Consider the following 17,404-nt stretch of genomic DNA (forward strand, 5'->3'; position numbering starts at 1 on the left):
TCCTTTGCTGAGGACTGATCGTTCGTCCTCAGTGAGGGGAAGGTCTGGAGGGATGGTGAAAACTCAGTAGGGCTGGGAGCTGGGATCTGGTGTGGGTGTGGAGCTGGGTGTGGGGGGCGGAGCCAGTAACTGGAGTATTTCAACTCCAGTGTGATGGTGGGGGGAATGGGGGTGGAGTCATGAGCAGGGGTAGTGTTCCCCTCGGGGTTCTGGGGGGTGGGGATAGTGACAGTCGGGTCTGTGGGGGGCATGTCAGCAGAAAGCAGGTGAGTGGCGCTGGTGGGGGTGGCGGAAGTCACTGAGTGTGTAACATCAGTGATGATGTGAGGGGCAGAAGTGATGTCACGTGTGATGCATGAGGAACTGTGAGGGGCAGAAGTGGTTGTGGGCCATGATGGGGGCGGAAGTGACATCATCAATCAGCGTGGGGGTGGCAGCTGCACCAGCCACATGGCTAATGGCGTCCGAGCAGTTCCAGAGGCTGGGGAATCTTCTGAAATGTTTGAGGAGCGCTGGTTATGGAGGTGAGTAGATAAAAATTTGTTGTACTTACAGTTTTTGATGTTTGAGTTGGAGTTGAAATACTATTTGTTGAGAGTATGAATTCTCCTGAGGATGTAGCACAGAGTGGGTCCTTTGCAATTCTGAGAGAGTGTGGCCCTCAGCTGAGGCAGGGCTGACTGTAGAGAGGTTAGGTGAAGGTTGCAATTCCTTTATGCTTTCCTTTATTGGTTAGAGCATTGAGTGTAGGGGTTGGGATGTCATGTTGCAGCTGTACCAGATATTAATTAGGCCATTATTGGATTACAGTGTTCACTTCTGGTCTCCCTGCTTTAGGAAAGATGTTGTGAAACTTGAAAGAGTTCAGAAAAGACTGACAAGGATGTTGCCAGGCTTGGAGGATTTGAGCTATAGGGAGAGGCTGAATAGGATGGGGCTGTGCTCCCTGGAGCCTCGGAGGCTAAAGGGTGACCGTGTAGAGGTTTATAAAATCATGAGGAGCATAGATACAATAAGTAGAAAAGGTCCTTTATTCCGTGGTAGGGAGACCAAAACGAGAGGGTGCAGGTTTAAGATGAGAGGGGAAAGATTTAAAAGGGATTCAAGGGGCACCTTTTTCACACAGGAGTAAGTGTATGGAGTGAGCTGCCAGATATAGTATTTGAGGCTGGTATAATTACAACATTTAAAAGGCATCTGGATGGGTATATGAATAGGAAGGGTTCAGAGGGATAGGGCCAAGTGTTGGCAAATGGGGCTAGATTCGTTTAGGATATCTGCTCGGCATGGATGAGTTGGACCGAAGGGTCTGTTTCTGTGCTGTACATCTCTAAGACTCTAAGATTCTAAGACCAAGATAGATCATCCCAGAGGGGTGGCAATCAGAATCACATATCTGAGAGGGGGGCAGTTGCAGATGGGTCAGTGACAGGATGTAATGAAACTATCAGGAAGGTTTCTCACGCGATGAAACAAAGGGATTGGTTAAAGTGTGTTTGCTTTAACGCAAGGAATGTTAGAAGTAAGAGTGACAAACTTAGAACATGGATCAGTACTTTGAGCTATGATGTTGTGGCCATAATGGAGACGTGGGTTTCACAGGGGCAGGAATGGTTGCTTGATGTTCCAGGGTTTAGGACGTTTAGAAAGAGCAGGGAGGGTGGAAAATAGGAGGGGGTGTAGCATTGCTAATCAGAGAGTGCATCACAGCTACAGAAATGAAGATTGTTGAGGAAGGCTTGTCTTCTGAGTCAGTATGGGTGGAAGTTAGGAATAGCAAAGGAGCAGCCACCTCTTCGGGGGTTTTCTACAGACCCCTTAATAGCAGTAGAAAGATTGAAGAACTCATAAGCCGGCAGATTTTGGAAAAATGCAGATGTAGCAGGGTTGTTGTTATGGATGATTTCAACTTTCCCAATATCGACTGGAACCTCCTTCGTGCAGATGGTTTGGATGGAAATGTTTTTGTCAGGTGTGTTCAGGAGGGTTTCCTTACTCAGTATGTAGACAGGCCATCAAGGGGTGGGGCTCGGCAATGAGCCAGGACAAGTGTCAGATCTCACGGTGGGAGAACACTTTGGTGACAGTGATCACACCTGCCTCACATTTACCATAGCCTTGGAGAGGGAAAGGGACAATTACCGTGCAAAGGTATTTAATTGGGGAAAAGGAAATTATGACGCTATCAGACAGGAGTTGGGAAGTACAGACTGGGAGCAATTGTTCCACAGAAAGGGCACAGCAGACATGTGAAGACTATTTAAGGTGTAGTTGTTGCAAGTGATGCACAAATTTGTTCCACTGAGACATGGAAGAAGGGGTAAGATTAAGGAACCTTGGATGACAAGAACGGAGGGGTTTCTCATCAAAAAGAAGAAGGCAGCTTACGTAAGGTGGAGGAACCGAGGATCTACCACAGCTTTAGAGGATTACAGGCTTGCTAGAAAGGAGCTCAGAAATAGACTGAGGAGATCCAGGAGGGGCACGAAAAAGGCTTGCCAAGAAGGATTCGGGAGAACCCAAAGGCATTTTACTCGTACATGAGGAATAAGAGAATGATCAGTGAGAAGCTAGGGGCGATCAGGGATGGAGGAGGGAACTTGTGCGTGGAGTCTGAGCAGATAGGGGAAGCCCTAAATGAGTTTTTGCTTCACTTTTCACTTAGGAAAGGAACCTTGTTGTGAATGAGAACTTTGAGGGGCTGGGATACAGGCTTGACCAGATCAAGATTAATGAAGTTGATGTGCTGGAAATTTTGGCAAACAATAAGATTGATAAGTCCCCAGGGCCAGACGAGATGTATCCTAGGCTGCTCCGGGAAATGAGAAAGGAGATTGCTAAGCCACTGGCAAAATTCTTTGCCTTTTCACTCTCCACGGGAGTCGGAGGTGACAAAACAGGTTGACGAAGGTCGAGCAGTAGATGTGATCTATATGGACTTCAGCAAGGCATTTGATAAGGTTCCCCATGGTAGGCTCATTCATAAAGTCAAGAAGTATTGGATACCGGGAGATTTGGCTATCTGTATTCAGAATTGGTTGGCTGACAGAAGGCAGAGACTGCTTGTAGATGGAAAATATTCTGCCTGGAGGTCAGTGTTGAGTGGTATCCTGCAGGGCTCGGTTGTTGGGCCTCTGTTCTTTGTAGTTTTTATAAATGACTTGGATGAAGAGATTAAGGGAATGGGTTAGTAAAATTGCAGATGACTCAAAGGTTGGAGGTGCCATTGCTAATATCGAGGGCTATTGCTGGCTGCAGCGCGACATAGACAGGATGCAGGGGAGGGAGGAGCTTTTTGTGGCTTTGTTTAGTGGGACATCACGAAGCACACCTGGTTGTGACAGGATTGCACAGCTCACATCTGATTTGTTGGTTGTGGAATCACTTAGCTCAGTCGGTCACTTGCTGTTAATGTTGTTTGCTATGCACTCAAAGTTAATTGGCTGTGAATTGGTATATATATGGGGAGCTCGTAATCAGAGCAGTGTGAGCTTTATGGATATTTTTGACTAAACTAAAGCTCTCACTAAAGGTGTGGACTTGGACTCTGTTGAAAATATTTATCTTCCAGCATATAATGCATCACACCATAATCACGTCATGTGATGACAGTTCAGGACATCCATTGACTATACTCAGCCTGGTCTCTTATCAGCAGAGCCTTTCTACCACTTACTCTCTGCCCTTTGTTCAACAATGATTTACCAGATTGCACCGATTCTTACTGAACATGTTGAACATGCTGCAGGGCTGATGCTTAGTTCAAGTTGAGAAGTTGAAGAAAACGTGCTTCAGTGTTAAGTACATGGCTGCAACGTGTGGCTTTATGGGAGATATTCATCCAAATATGACATCTCTTTTACTGCATTCTGTCTTCACGTTGAGAGAGCAGATGGCATGTGGCCAGGATTGTGGCTAGCTCATGTGAATTACTCTAGTAGGCCCTGCCAAGGTGGTGACATGCTTTGTGACTGCAATATGATTACATGTCTCCAGATGACGACAAGCAGTTTGAGCACCAGCCTCCAACTTGGCTTTGTGTCACTTCCAAGAAGAGTGCAGCCAAGAGAAGGGCAATAACAACCATAGTGCGCTCTCTAAATTGAGGGGTGGCCAAGAAACTGCCCTTCAGTGATCTCTGTTTGCAGACTTCCTATTTTCAGCATTCTTCACGTTCACATTCTTCAGATTGGGCAGGTAGAGGGAAAGCCATATGGAGAATTTTATGCTGCCTCCAAGCCCCACATCACCAACTCTCTGGGGCTTTGTTATATTGTGGCCATGAGGGAGAAATGATATATTCCTGGGGTGAGGTGATAGGGTGCACAGGGAGTGATGAAATAGCACAGACCTGGGGGTCTGATTGACCTGTTTCTTGTGCTGTAAATATTATGTACAGTTCAAGTGGTGAGCAATTTTCATTGTTTTCCCCCAAATGTCAATACACAGAGGAACCTTGATTATCCGGCATTCAATTAACCAAATTGGATCATCCAAACAAGATCGCAAAGTTCCAATGCGTGGCTAACTATGTTATCTGGCAACGATTATCCGGCATTCAATTAACTGAACGAAATACTCTCCTCTATGTCCTTTGGATAATCGAGTTTCCTCTGTGCTTTGTTGTGTAAAGTCACGCAAAGTGGGAGATCATTTAACACCGCGCAAATGTGGGCATGATCGATGTTATTATATTTGCCTTAATGTACAGATTGTTTTTTTTTGTACTAATTAAACCCCATGGGAGTAATCTGAGCATGTCTTGCCCATCAAAAAATACTCAAGATTGGGTCAAATACTGACTTTGACACTTGCTCATTTTGACTCTCCAGTGAGGTCAATAGCTAAAAATAGCTCATAGCAATACTAAGCGCTGGGGAAATGTAGCAGTCTGGCAGAGGGAAACAGAGTTAACATTTGGAATTGCAAGAGGACTTAATGGTTCTAAACAAGAAGAGTATTTGTCTCTAAGTGTTAATTCTGTCTGTCTGTGCCTAACCTGCTGCATTTTTCCAGCACTTGGCATTTTAGTTTCATATTTGCAGTATTTGGCTTTTTGTTTACTGATAAAAATAAATTCCTCACTTTAATTTCTCCAGATGGAGTGTTGAGGGAAGAATTTTGCTTCTTCACGGTATCTGTTAGCAATCATCGTGGCCCATAGTAAAAGATTATTCATCTTAAATTAAAAATACTCATTCCTGTCCATGTACTGGTTGTGTGAATATAAACTTGATTGATTGATATCAATGCTTAGACAGAACTCCAGCTTTGCCAAGTGCCCACCATTCTATCTGCTCTTCAGTAAGATTCTGCCAAAGCAGGACGAGAGTACAAATTGATTTATGAAAAGCAGCTTTCATCTGCGTGGCTGCAGTGTATAATGAGAAATGTATTAAATCTAATGAAGGTAAAATGTGCTTACTGGGGTTGCATGACTGCACCGCGATTAAGTGATTCAATATTCCCCCCTGGATTAATTTAGACAATGTGCTGGGTAATATAATGGCCTTTCTACCGAGAACGTGGCTGACAAATACCATTCGATGAAGATTAATGCATTTAATTGTGTTGATGAAATCACAGCATAATCACAGAAGTGCAAGTGAACAAGATAAATGTGTCGATGAGGGTCTTTGATTAATCAGTGTTACTTAGATTCATTGCTCCGGATACTCTTTTTTTACTTTGAGACATCCCTATGCTGGCAACATTCAAAGTATGATGCCAATGCAATTTGATGGTTTGAAGACAGAAAATGTCGTTGTTCACAAATGGTGTCTGTCCTGAGAGGAAGAATGGTGCAGCAGCTGTTGTTGACCACACTCGGTGTGAATGGGCGCGACGATTCACTTTAACAGAGCTCATTTCAAGACTGTCGTGTCAGTCAGCATGTGGCAATTATTTTCTGTAATTGGAACAAATGTACCAATTAGGCAAAGTTATCCCTTGACGCCCAATACAGGGTTATTGAACAAATCCATATACGTCTTTGCATTTCCATTATAGATCTTTTCATTATTAGCCAGGCGCTTGGGTTTACACTGGAATTTCAATTGGGCTGATGTTTCCAACGAACAAGAACGATCAGAATTTCAGAGCATGTTCAGTTTACAATATTGAAATTTTGATTCCAGCCATGCTTTCACCTGTCTGGAAACAGTTCATTCTTTCTAAGCATTATTGTGACAGACCAATTTAAGAACCCCCATTGCTGATTAGAATTAAATCATTGGTTTCCCTGGAGCAAAATAACAGTTTTTGCCCTCTTCTATTTTAAGCGACCAGGACAAAACATGACAGCAGGTGAGAAACCATCAGTGAGAAACAGCATGTTGTTTTCCTTTGTCAGATTTGAAAGAAGTAATAAAAGAGAGCAGAGAAAAATACTTTTCAACCTAGTTTTGGGTAAATTTCCTTTCTGGAAAGGAATGGATTTTCTCATGCCACCTGCCAAAGTTACATTTGGTCATAAAAAGGAATTATTTTGAGACTTGTGTTTGTTTGCAGGAGCAGCAGCAGAAAACAAAATCATCACGATGCACTTGGTTATCACACAGGGACTCTCATGCAAACTCCTGCTAATTTGTTTTCATGAATTGCACAAATTTGGAAGGGGTTAGAAGACTTGACAAAGTGGCTGTGGCGAGATTATTTCCCCTTGTGGGAGAATCTCAGACCAGAGGGCATAATCTCAGAACAAGGGGTCACCCATTTAAGACTGAGGTAATAAGAAATTTCTTCTCTTGGAGGATAGTGTATCTATAGAATTCTATATGTATGTTTGCTCGCAGAACTGGAAGGTTCGTTTTCAGACGTTTCATCACCGTACTAGGTAACATCTTCAGTGAGCCTCCGGATGAAGCACTGGTGGTGTAGCCCGCTTTCTATTTTTATGTTTGTGTTTCATTGGGATGGTGATGTCATTTCCTGTGGTGATGCCGTTTCCTGTGATAATGTCATTTTCTGTTCTTTTTCTCAGGAGGCGGTAAATGGGATCCAAGTCAATGTGTTTGTAGATAGAGTTCCAGTTGGAATGCCATACTTCTAGGAATTCTTGTGCATGCCTTTGTTTGGCTTGTCCTAGGATGGATGTGTTGTCCCAGTTGAAGTGGTGTCCTTACTCATCCGCATGTAAAGATACGAGTGAGAGTGGGTCATGTCTTTTTGTGGCTAGTTGATGTTCAAGTATTCTGGTGGCTAGTTTTCTGTCTGTTTGTCCAATGTAGCATTTGTTACAGTTCTTGCATGATATTTTGTAAATGACATTACTTTTGCTTGTTGTCTGTATCGGGTCTTTCAAGTTTATTAGCTGCTGTTTTAGTTCTGTTGGTGGGTTTATGGCTTTCATGAAGCCAAGCGGTCTGAGTAGTCTGGCAGTCATTTCCAAGATGTCTTTGATGTAGGCTAGAATTTCTGAATGCATTTATCTGCTTGTTTGTTGCTGAGAAATTGGCGGGCTGTGTTCATTGGGTACCCATTCTTTCTGAATACATTGTATAGGTGACTTTCCTCTACTCTGCGTAGTTCCTCCATGCTGCAGTGTGTGTTGGCTCATTGTAATAATGTTCTGATGCAGCTTCGTTTGTGGATGTTAGGACGATTGCTTCTGTAGCTCAATATTTGGTCCGTCTGTCTTGTTTTCCTGTAGATGCTGATTTGAAGTTCCCCATTGGCTGTTCACTCTACTGCGACATCTAGGAATGGCAATTTGTTGTTTTCCTCCTCTTTAATGAATTTTATGCCAGTAAGGGTATTATTGATAGTCTTGAAGGTTTCCTCTAATGTATTTCGTTTAGTGATGACAAAAGTGTCATCCACGTAGCAGACCCCAAGTTTGGGTTGGATGTTGCCACAGTTGTTTGTTCGAGTCTCTGCATTACTGCCTCTGCTAAGAACCCTGATATCGGAGGTCTATGGGTATTCTGTTGGTTTGTCTGTAGATTTTGTTGTTGAAGGTGAAGTGGGTGATAAGGCATAGGTCCACTAGCTTGACGATACTGTCCTTGATGATGAAATTGGTGGTGTTTTCTAATAACGTAGTCATGATTCCTTGGCCAGGTTGATGTTGTCATGCATAGGTCCACTAGCTTGACGATACTGTCCTTGATGATATGTGTCTTTGGTTCTTCTAATAACGTAGTCATGATTCCTTGGCCAGGTTGATGTTGTCATTACCTTTGTCATTACGTATAATCATGGCTGTTACAGACTTCTAATGAGTAAGGGAATCAATGGTTATGGGGAAAAGGTAGGAAAGTGGAGTTGAGGATTACCAGATCAGCCATGATCTCATTGAATGGAAGAATAGACTCAATGAGCGAAAAGACTCATTTTACTCCTCCATCTTATGGGCTTACAGGAGTTCACAACTTTTCAAATTTGCTGTTTGTGGCATATTCTGGGCATCTCAGCACAAAATCAAGAATGCAACAGCCCTCCAAAAGTCAGAGTTCCCAAGTTTGTTATCACTCATCAAGCAGAGGTTACCTGGGCTCGCCGTGGAAAGATGGGGGCAACAAAAAAACTTTAGAACGGGGAGTTATTTGAGGCCGGCTGTCCTGAAAGGATGCCGTAGCTTAATTTGAAGTTGCTTGCCAATATGACATCAATGCATTATAGATCCGTTATGAATATGGGAGATATGAGTTGATGAGAGACAAAGTTGGTTACAGTGGATGTGTGTCGGTCTACATCACCACAATGGTAAGTTGCTACTGGCGCCGACTCCTATCACAACTACTCAGAGCTACATCAGAACACCATTTGTGCCACTTACGGCAAACAGTTCAAGTGCACCATGTGAAACTACTTTGTTCCCAGCGGATTTATTTTCTCATTATCTCCTGCACATGGAAGATAACTGATAGTGTGGAACCCATTTGGAAATGCAAAGACAGCATGTTCGGAAGGCTTAGCTAACTTCCCAGACCTTAGAGGTCGAGTCTCATGGAAATACATAAGAACATAAAAACTACGAGCTGAAGTAGGCCACCTGGCTCTTTGAGCCTGCTCCACCATTCAATACGATCATGGCTGATCTTTCTGTGGCCTCAGCTCCACTTACCCACCCTCTCACCATATCCCTTAATTCTTTTACAGCTCAAAAAATTATCTTAGCTTTAAAAACATTTACTGAGGAAGCCTCAACCACTTCACTGACAGGAAACTCCAGAGATTCATAACCCTCTGGATGGAGAAGTTCCTTCTCAATTCAGTTCGAAATCTGCTCCCCCTAATTTTGAGGCTAAGCCCTCTTGTCCTAGTTTCACTTGCCAGTGGGCACATCCTCTCTACTTCTATCTTATCTATTCCCTTCATAATTTTATATGTTTCTCATATGTTCTTCTAAATTTCACTGAATGTAATCCCCAGTTTACTCAATCTCTCCTCATAAGCCAACCCACTCAACTCTGGAATCAACCTCGTGCACCTTCTCTGCACTCCCTCTAATGCCACTACATCTTTTCTCAAGTCAGGAGACCAAAACTGAACGCAGAACTCCAGATGTGGCCTCACCAACACCCGATACAGCTGCAACATAGTGTCTCTGCTTTTGAACTCAATCCCTTTAGCAACGAAGGACAAAATTCCATTTGCCTTTTTAATTACCTGTTGCACCTGCAGACCAACCTTCTGTGATTCATGCACAAGGACACTCAGTTCCCTCTGCACAGCAGTGTGCTGTAACTTTTTTACCATTCAAGTAATAGTCCTTTTTACTGCTGTTTCTATCAAAATGGATAACTTCACATTTATTCATATTGTACTCCATCTGCCAGACCTTTGCCCACTCACTTAAACTATCAATGTCCATTTGCAAAGTTCCACAGTCCTCTGCACACTTTGCTCTACCACTCATTTCAGTGTCATCTGCAAACTTTGATACACTACACGTGGTCCACAACTCCAAATTATCTATATAAACTGTGAATAGTTGTGGTTCCAACACTGATCCCTGAGGCCTCACGAGTCACTGATTGCCAACCAGAATACCACTTATTTATTCCCACTCCTTGCTTTCTGTTAGTTAACCAATCCTCTGTCCACACTGATACATTGTCCATAATGCTTTGCATCTTTACCTTATGCAGCAGTCTTCTGTATGGCACCTTGTCGAATGCCTTTTGGAAATCTAAATACACCATCTACTGGGTCACCGTTGTCCATCATGATCATAATGTCTTCATAGAATTCCAAAAGGTTAGTTCAGCATGACCTGCCCTTCCGAAACCCATGTGGCGTCTGCCCAACGGGGCAATTTCTATCTAGATGCCTTGCTATTCCTGATGAAGGGCTTGTGCCTGAAACGCCGATTCTCCTGCTCCTCGGATGCTGCCTGACCTGCTTTGCTTTTCCAGCACTACACTCTCGAGTCTGATCTCCAGCATCTGCAAGTCCTCACTTTCTCACTTTGCTATTTCTTCCTTGATGATAACATTTTCCCCACCCCAGAAGTTAAGGTAACTGGTCTATAATTCCCCATGTTTTGTCTACCTCCCTTTTTAAACAGTGGTGTCACACATGCTGTTTTCCAATCTGCTGGAACTGCCCAGAGTCCAGCGAATTTTGGAAAATTACCATAATTTGCTATATCTCCCGCTATCTCTTTTAACACCATGGGATGCATTCCATCAGGTTCTGGATTAGTGGTGCTGGAAGAGCACGCCCTTCCGAAACCCATGTGGCGTCTGCCCAACGGGGCAATTTCTATCTAGATGCCTTGCTATTCCTGATGAAGGGTTTGTGCCTGAAACGCCGATTCTCCTGCTCCTCAGATGCTGCCTGACCTGCTTTGCTTTTCCAGCACTACACTCTTGAGTCTGATCTCCAGCATCTGCAGTCCTCACTTTCTCACTTTGCTATTTCTTCCTTGATGATAATATTTTCCCCACCCCAGAAGTTAAGGTAACTGGTCTATAATTCCTCATGTTTTGTCTACCTCCCTTTTTAAACAGTGGTGTCACACTTGCTGTTTTCCAATCTGCTGGAACTGCCCAGAGTCCAGCGAATTTTGGAAGATTACCATAATTTGCTATTTCTCCCGCTATCTCTTTTAACACCATGAGATGCATTCCATCAGGGCCAGGACACTTGTCTACCCTTAGCTTCATCATATTGCCCAATGCTACCTCTTTCGTGATATTGATTGTTTCTAAGTTCTCACCTACGGTGTTGATGTCTGGTTAATCATGTTACGTTTGGTTGATTATTTTTGACTCAACCAGTTCAGAGATCTTGTAATATACCCCAGAACAGGTTGGATTTGAAACTGGGCTCCTGACTTTGAGGTTTTGACATAATCTCTGGGCCATAAGAGCTCCTTTTTTTTGTTTATTTTCCCCCCTCACTACTTCCATGCAGCAATAGTGCTTCTCTTCCAACACCCATGTTAAGGTGCAAGATACAGTGAAAACACCAAGTGAAAATAACTTTATTAACACTCCACCACCAGGAAGGACATCCGTCTGGCCAATGAACCAGTGACAAGCAAAGCCCAGAGCAAGTAATGCTTACATGAAAAAAGTGAAGGGGAGGATAGGTCCTAATTCAAAATAGAATTGGAGGGGGAAATAAAGCACTCCACTCCCCATGGTGACCACTTCTCCCTCCATCTCCAGGGACATCTGGGCCCGAACATAACATGGAAAAGGTGAAGACAGTCAGCCATAATGATCTCCTCTATGGCTCGCTGCCGGGAACTGTTAATGGCCAACCTAGCCAGGCACAGGAGTAGACCTATGAGGAGATCCTGTGACCTGCCCACCCCCCTCCACACTGGGTGCCCAAAGTTCAGGAGCATGGGATTGAAGTGCAACCAAAAACATCAAAGAAGATCTTTAAGAAAACTAAAAAGCAAGTGCAGATGCGAATATCCCATGCATACATGGTCCATAGACTCCACAACACCACAGAACAAACAGTTGGGCTGAGCTCCTCTTAAGTTTGATATTGACTTCAAGTTGATATGAAACAGGTTATTCAGTTATATATGAGCAACCACAAATGAAACACTGTACCTGTAAGACTGGGTGGAATGAGAAAGAGTAAGATTGCAGAAGTGAGGATCTCTCTCTCTGAGTGATGAGATAGATGTTGTCATGAAGATGTGCCATATGTAATATTACTTAAAAGACATGGGTGGCACGGTGGCACATTGGTTAGCACTTCGGTCTCACAGCACCAGAGACCCAGGTTCAATTCCCGCCTCAGGCGACTGACTGTGTGGAGTTTGCACATTCTCCCCGTGTCTGCGTGGGTTTCCTCCGGGTGCTCCGGTCTCCTCCTACAACCCAAAAATGTGCAGGTTAGGTGAATTGGCCATGATAAATTGCCCGAAGTGTTAGGTGAAGGGGTAAATGTAGGGGAATGGGTCTGGGCGGGTTGCGCTTCGGCCGGTCGGTGTGGACTTGTTGAGCCGAAGGGTCTGTTTCCACACTAAGTAATCTAAAATCTAATCGAACCTACGTTTCAAAGGATTATGCAAAAAATGATTTATTTCTAGTTTTATGGACAAACATAGCATGATCTCTCTAAAAGAGGTTATTTAAGTTTATTGTGCACATTGGAAACTACTTCTTAACATGGCTTCCCAAAAGTCACCTGACTGGTGATATTCCTACAGTCCAGGCTGGGGCTGTTTTTGAATAATGATTGGCTCAGAGAGGTTATTGTTCTATGTCGTTCACTAGAGGAAAGCCTTCCAGAAACAAGCTGCACATTTGGTCTCTCCCACTTCTGAAAAGAAAATTCTGTTATTGAGTTTCAGAAGGAAGCCCACTGCTTTTTTTTATGAAAGACTGATCAGTGACTGGGCCACACATGCTAAAATAGCAAACGACCAGACTCCAGACCATCGTACACTTTATCCTTTTGTCTTTAAGAATAAACCCTTGGCAAATTTTGTTTTCCAGAATAACAAACTCTGCACTTTTTAAAATCCTCTTTTCCTGAAGTGCATGTGCGTTTTGGGGATGTGTAAGAGAGATTAGCATTTATGCTTGTATTCTGGTTGAATATGTTAACCCATTGTCCATCTAAATTGAATAAGTGGTTTGATCATAAACCAGTATTTGTGTTTATTCACTCGTGGGACATGGGTGTCGCAGGCTGGCCAGCATTTATTGTCCTTCCTAGTTTCCCTTGAGAAGTTGGTGGTGAGCTGCCTTCTTGAACCACTGCAGTCCACATGCTGGAGGCTGATCCACATGCCTTAGGGGGGGAAATTCAGGACTTAGACCCAGCAATGGTGAAGAAGTGGCAATATATTTCCAAGTCAGGATGGTGAGTGACTTGGAGGGGATCTTGCAGGGGGTGATCTTCCCATTGTCCGCTGCCCTTATCCTTTGTCGATGCAAGTCGACTTGGGTTGGAAGATCCTGCCTCAGGATCTTTGGTGAATTTCTGCAGTACATTTTGGAGATTGGGGGTACACAGTGCCACTCCTCAGCATCAGTGATGTATTGAGATACAGTGATTAATTGGTCATTTGGGAACTGGAAAATCATTATTATTTGAGGTTGTGACCTATGGAGACTTGGAGCTGAAACAAAAATACCCTGCTCGAGTTTTGGTCAAAAATTTACTTAGATTTCAATCTCTTCAACTGGCTTGAAATCTGTTGATAAGCTTTGATCCTTCAGGGCAAAAAATGAATGAATTTACTTGAGACTGAATAGAACACCTGCCTTCATGTGGAGATGAATAATATTACACAAAAGCTTATAACTTCACAGATATTGGCTCTTGTTGCCCTTCTGGGCTAAAAACAGGCAAAATTACTCATTGTTTCTGGTACATGTCTCATGTCCCATTGATGTCTGAAATAATTCAACATCTACATGATGTTTGATTTTATGGTGACCATGTCAAATAAACATTTGGGCCTCTTGTATGTTTTCATGAGGGACTGAATATCTATCATAAACCAAATTGGGGCACAGTGCCACTCCCTAATTTCCTGTTACAAAAGCAAATTGGCCTTGCTGCCCGATCATCTCATCCATGGCACTCCTAAAAGTCACTTCCACCTTGTAATTCTACCCCCCCCCCAATCACCTGTCTCGCCAAGTCCCATTTGCAGTGGATACTGTCTGTGCACCTTTATTTCCGGTCATCAGCGATCTCTACATTGGGAGACATCTCTGAAAACTTTGCAGAGCAATCAGTTGTGCGTCTTCATGGAGCTGGGGCAGAGAATTGAATGCGTCGGCCAGAGTTTCCTCGATACTAGGAAATGCATGAGCAACAAACAATTGTCTTATCGCGGTCAGGACATGACCAATACACATTGTAGAGACTGAAGAGATTGTTTCAGAAAGGTTCCATCTGGCATTACTTTCACCTTTACACAAATATATGAGCTAAAATATTGGTACAATGAACAGCCAGGGATATGAAGCATTCCATGTTGGAATAATCACAAGAGTGTAGCTTTTGTGTGGCAATTAAGACTGGCATGCAATTCCGTATGAAAATTTCTGAAGTCAGATAATTAAGACTGATTGCTATCTGTGAAAGCTGTATTGCAAAATCATTAAGTGTAACGTCTTACTTATCGAGTACCAGACAAAAGACAGACACTGTTGCCATGGTGACTGCTGTGACATTTTTTTGCGAACAGGAGATAATTTTGAAGAACTATCAGTTTGTACATGCGCGAAGGAAGAATCACAAGAAGAGCTGTGTTGGCCATTCATCATTGATGCGTGCTTACATGAAAAACATCCATCCAATATTCTAAGTCGCTGAATAATATCAACATTGATGTAATCTATTGAGTCAGTGAAAATACCCCAGGGTATCACAGTTTTCATTATAAATGTGGTGAAAAATGAATAACATAATTTGTGTTACAGCTGGGATTTATCACTCACTTACGGGCATAAAGTATTTCGTTTCTTGATGTGTCATTCAGTGAATGGAGGGGTACTCACCTGTGTAAAATACTAACTTCCCCTGCAGCCTATCCACCAAGTGACTGTCTGTGCTGCAAAATCGTCACAGAAATCTTGCCAGAGAGGGTATGAGCACCTGCCGGTCAGTTTTGGCAGTGCATTTGCGACAGGATATGTTGCAAGGATTGAGTTGCAAGTCCTGGAGAAAGACCTGCACGTCGAGGGTTTGCCCCAAATGCTGGTGTTTTTGTGCAGAGTTTCTGGGTGGGTGTGCGGATTCTGGAGTTGCGGACATGTGCCTCAATTTATGATGAAACACTCTCGTTACATCCTCCGCTTCTCTCCTGAACAAGCCGGCCATCTGTGACTGGTGATGTTCATGGAAGTGGCAATTCAAAAAGTTGCTCAGCAGCAATATTTGGGGATCTCTGAACAGGAGTACAAAGGGATCAGAGTGATCAAGTCAGACTTATGTGAAGGAAATACAGGTGACTGTTAGAAGTGCTGGTTTTTGGTTATTTTGCAAAGAAAACAACTGAACTGCATGGATTCTGTTTCTGGGACAAGGTGCATTTGGCATTCTCTGTTGTGTTACAACTCAAACCAAGTTCTAAGATTTATTCGGCAGCTAGGTGTTGCAGTCAGGGCTTGGAAAAGGTTCTTGAGATTGTATTGCTCACAAGAAGCAAAGTGCCACCAAGTGTTTAGGACATCTCAGAGTGGAACTTGGTTGTACTTACTTGATTTAACTGAGCAAAATTAGAGCTGTGAGAAAAATAACAGAAATATTAAAGAAAAACAGATATTGCTGGAGAAACGTTACAGGTCCAGCAGCATCTGTGGAGATTTAAGAGCTAATGTTTTGAGTACAGTGATCCTTGTTCAGAACTTATAGTTGCTGAGTAAAGCTGAAGCCAAAAGGTGTTATTGCGGGGAGAAAAGGAATGAAGGACAGTAAGGCAGAAACAATAGCGGGGCAGACAAAGGGACGGATGATAATACCACCAGGGAGAAAGAAAAGCTGACAATGGGGACCACAGGTAGGTGCAAATGGATTGTCTGTGCTGAGAGCAGCCTCGTGTCATGTCAAGTGTGAGGACGGGGAAAGGACATGGAAGAAGGTGCTCCGGCCCTGAAATTATTGGACCAGATATTGAGTCCTGAAGGCTGCACGGTCCCCAGATGGAAAATGAGATGCTGTTTTTCCAGCTTGTGCTGAACCTCACTGGAACACTGCAGCGGCTCCAAAAGAGAAATGTTGGCCAAGGAACATGGTGGTGTGTCGAAGTGGCTGTCAACTGAAGCTCAAGATCATTTTTGCGGTATGTAGGTGTTCCGCAAAGTAGGTCACCCAGTCTGTCATTTGTCTCCCCAGTGTGGAGTAGGTCAGATTGTGGGCTATTTTGCATGGGGAAGTGAAAAACTGTACCAGTAAATAAATACTGGATTGCAGTGGAACATAGGAAAAGGAAACTGTTGGGACCAGAACAGTTTTGTTGCAGTCCTTGATAGTCTGGCTATTCAGAAAGAGTTTCAAGGCCAGATCAGCAACATGAAGAATTGTAACCTCATCTGAAGTTTAATTAAATTCAATTAATTGATGGAGGGGGCTACTGCTGAAAAATTGAGAAATCACATTTGATCGCATTTGATACTTTCATGCATACACTGGGATGTTTGATCACAATATGTTTCCTGTGTTTGCAAAGTGTTGATTCTGTGTTAAAAATAAGTTAAGCATGGATTGTAGATTGTAGATCTGACTTGTATCATATACAGTCATACCTGTCCGTGCGGACCAAGCTAAGCTAGTTGCACTTGGCTGCATTTGGCCCATATCCTTCGAAACCTTTCATATTCATGTACCTGTCGAGATGTCTTTTAAATGTTGTAACTAAACCTGCATCTGCCACTTCCTTTGGCAGTTCATTCCACATATGAACCAACCACCCTCTGTGTGAAACTATTGTCACACAGGTCTCTTTTAAACCTTTCTCTTCTCACCTTAAAAATATGCCTCCCTAGTTTTGAACTCCTCCAAACTAGGGAAAAGACCTTAAATATTCAACTTATCTACAGGTGACATGATTTTATAAACCTCTATAAGATCACCCCTCAACTTCCTACACCCCAGTGAGAAAAGTCCCAGCCTATTCAGCCTCTCCTTATAACTCAAACCTTCCAGTCCTGTCAACATCTGGTAATTCTTTACTGAATTGTCTCCAATTTAATAATATGCTTCCAATAGTAGAGTGACCAGAACTGTATATGATACTCCAAAAGTGGCCTCACCAACATCCTGTACAACCTCAACATGACGTCCCAACTCCAACACTCAATGGTCTTAGCAATGAAAGCAAACATGCCAAATGCTATCTTAACCACTTTACCTCCCTGTGATGCAACTTTCAAAGAACTATGTACCTGAACCGCAAGGTCTCTCTGCTCGACAGCACTACCCCAGGGCTCTTCCATTAATTGTATAAGTTCTGTGCTTCTTCGTTTTA

General features: G+C 43.2%; 1 protein-coding gene across 2 annotated transcripts in view; it reads left to right on the plus strand.

Moving 5' to 3' along the window:
* LOC122543063 (netrin receptor UNC5D-like) overlaps positions 1-17,404 on the plus strand; it is a 457,617-nt gene that overhangs the window by 326,559 nt on the left and 113,654 nt on the right. The window lies entirely within an intron of this gene.

Source organism: Chiloscyllium plagiosum, chromosome 42 (assembly GCF_004010195.1).
Source record: "Chiloscyllium plagiosum isolate BGI_BamShark_2017 chromosome 42, ASM401019v2, whole genome shotgun sequence".
NCBI classification, from domain to species: domain Eukaryota; kingdom Metazoa; phylum Chordata; class Chondrichthyes; order Orectolobiformes; family Hemiscylliidae; genus Chiloscyllium; species Chiloscyllium plagiosum.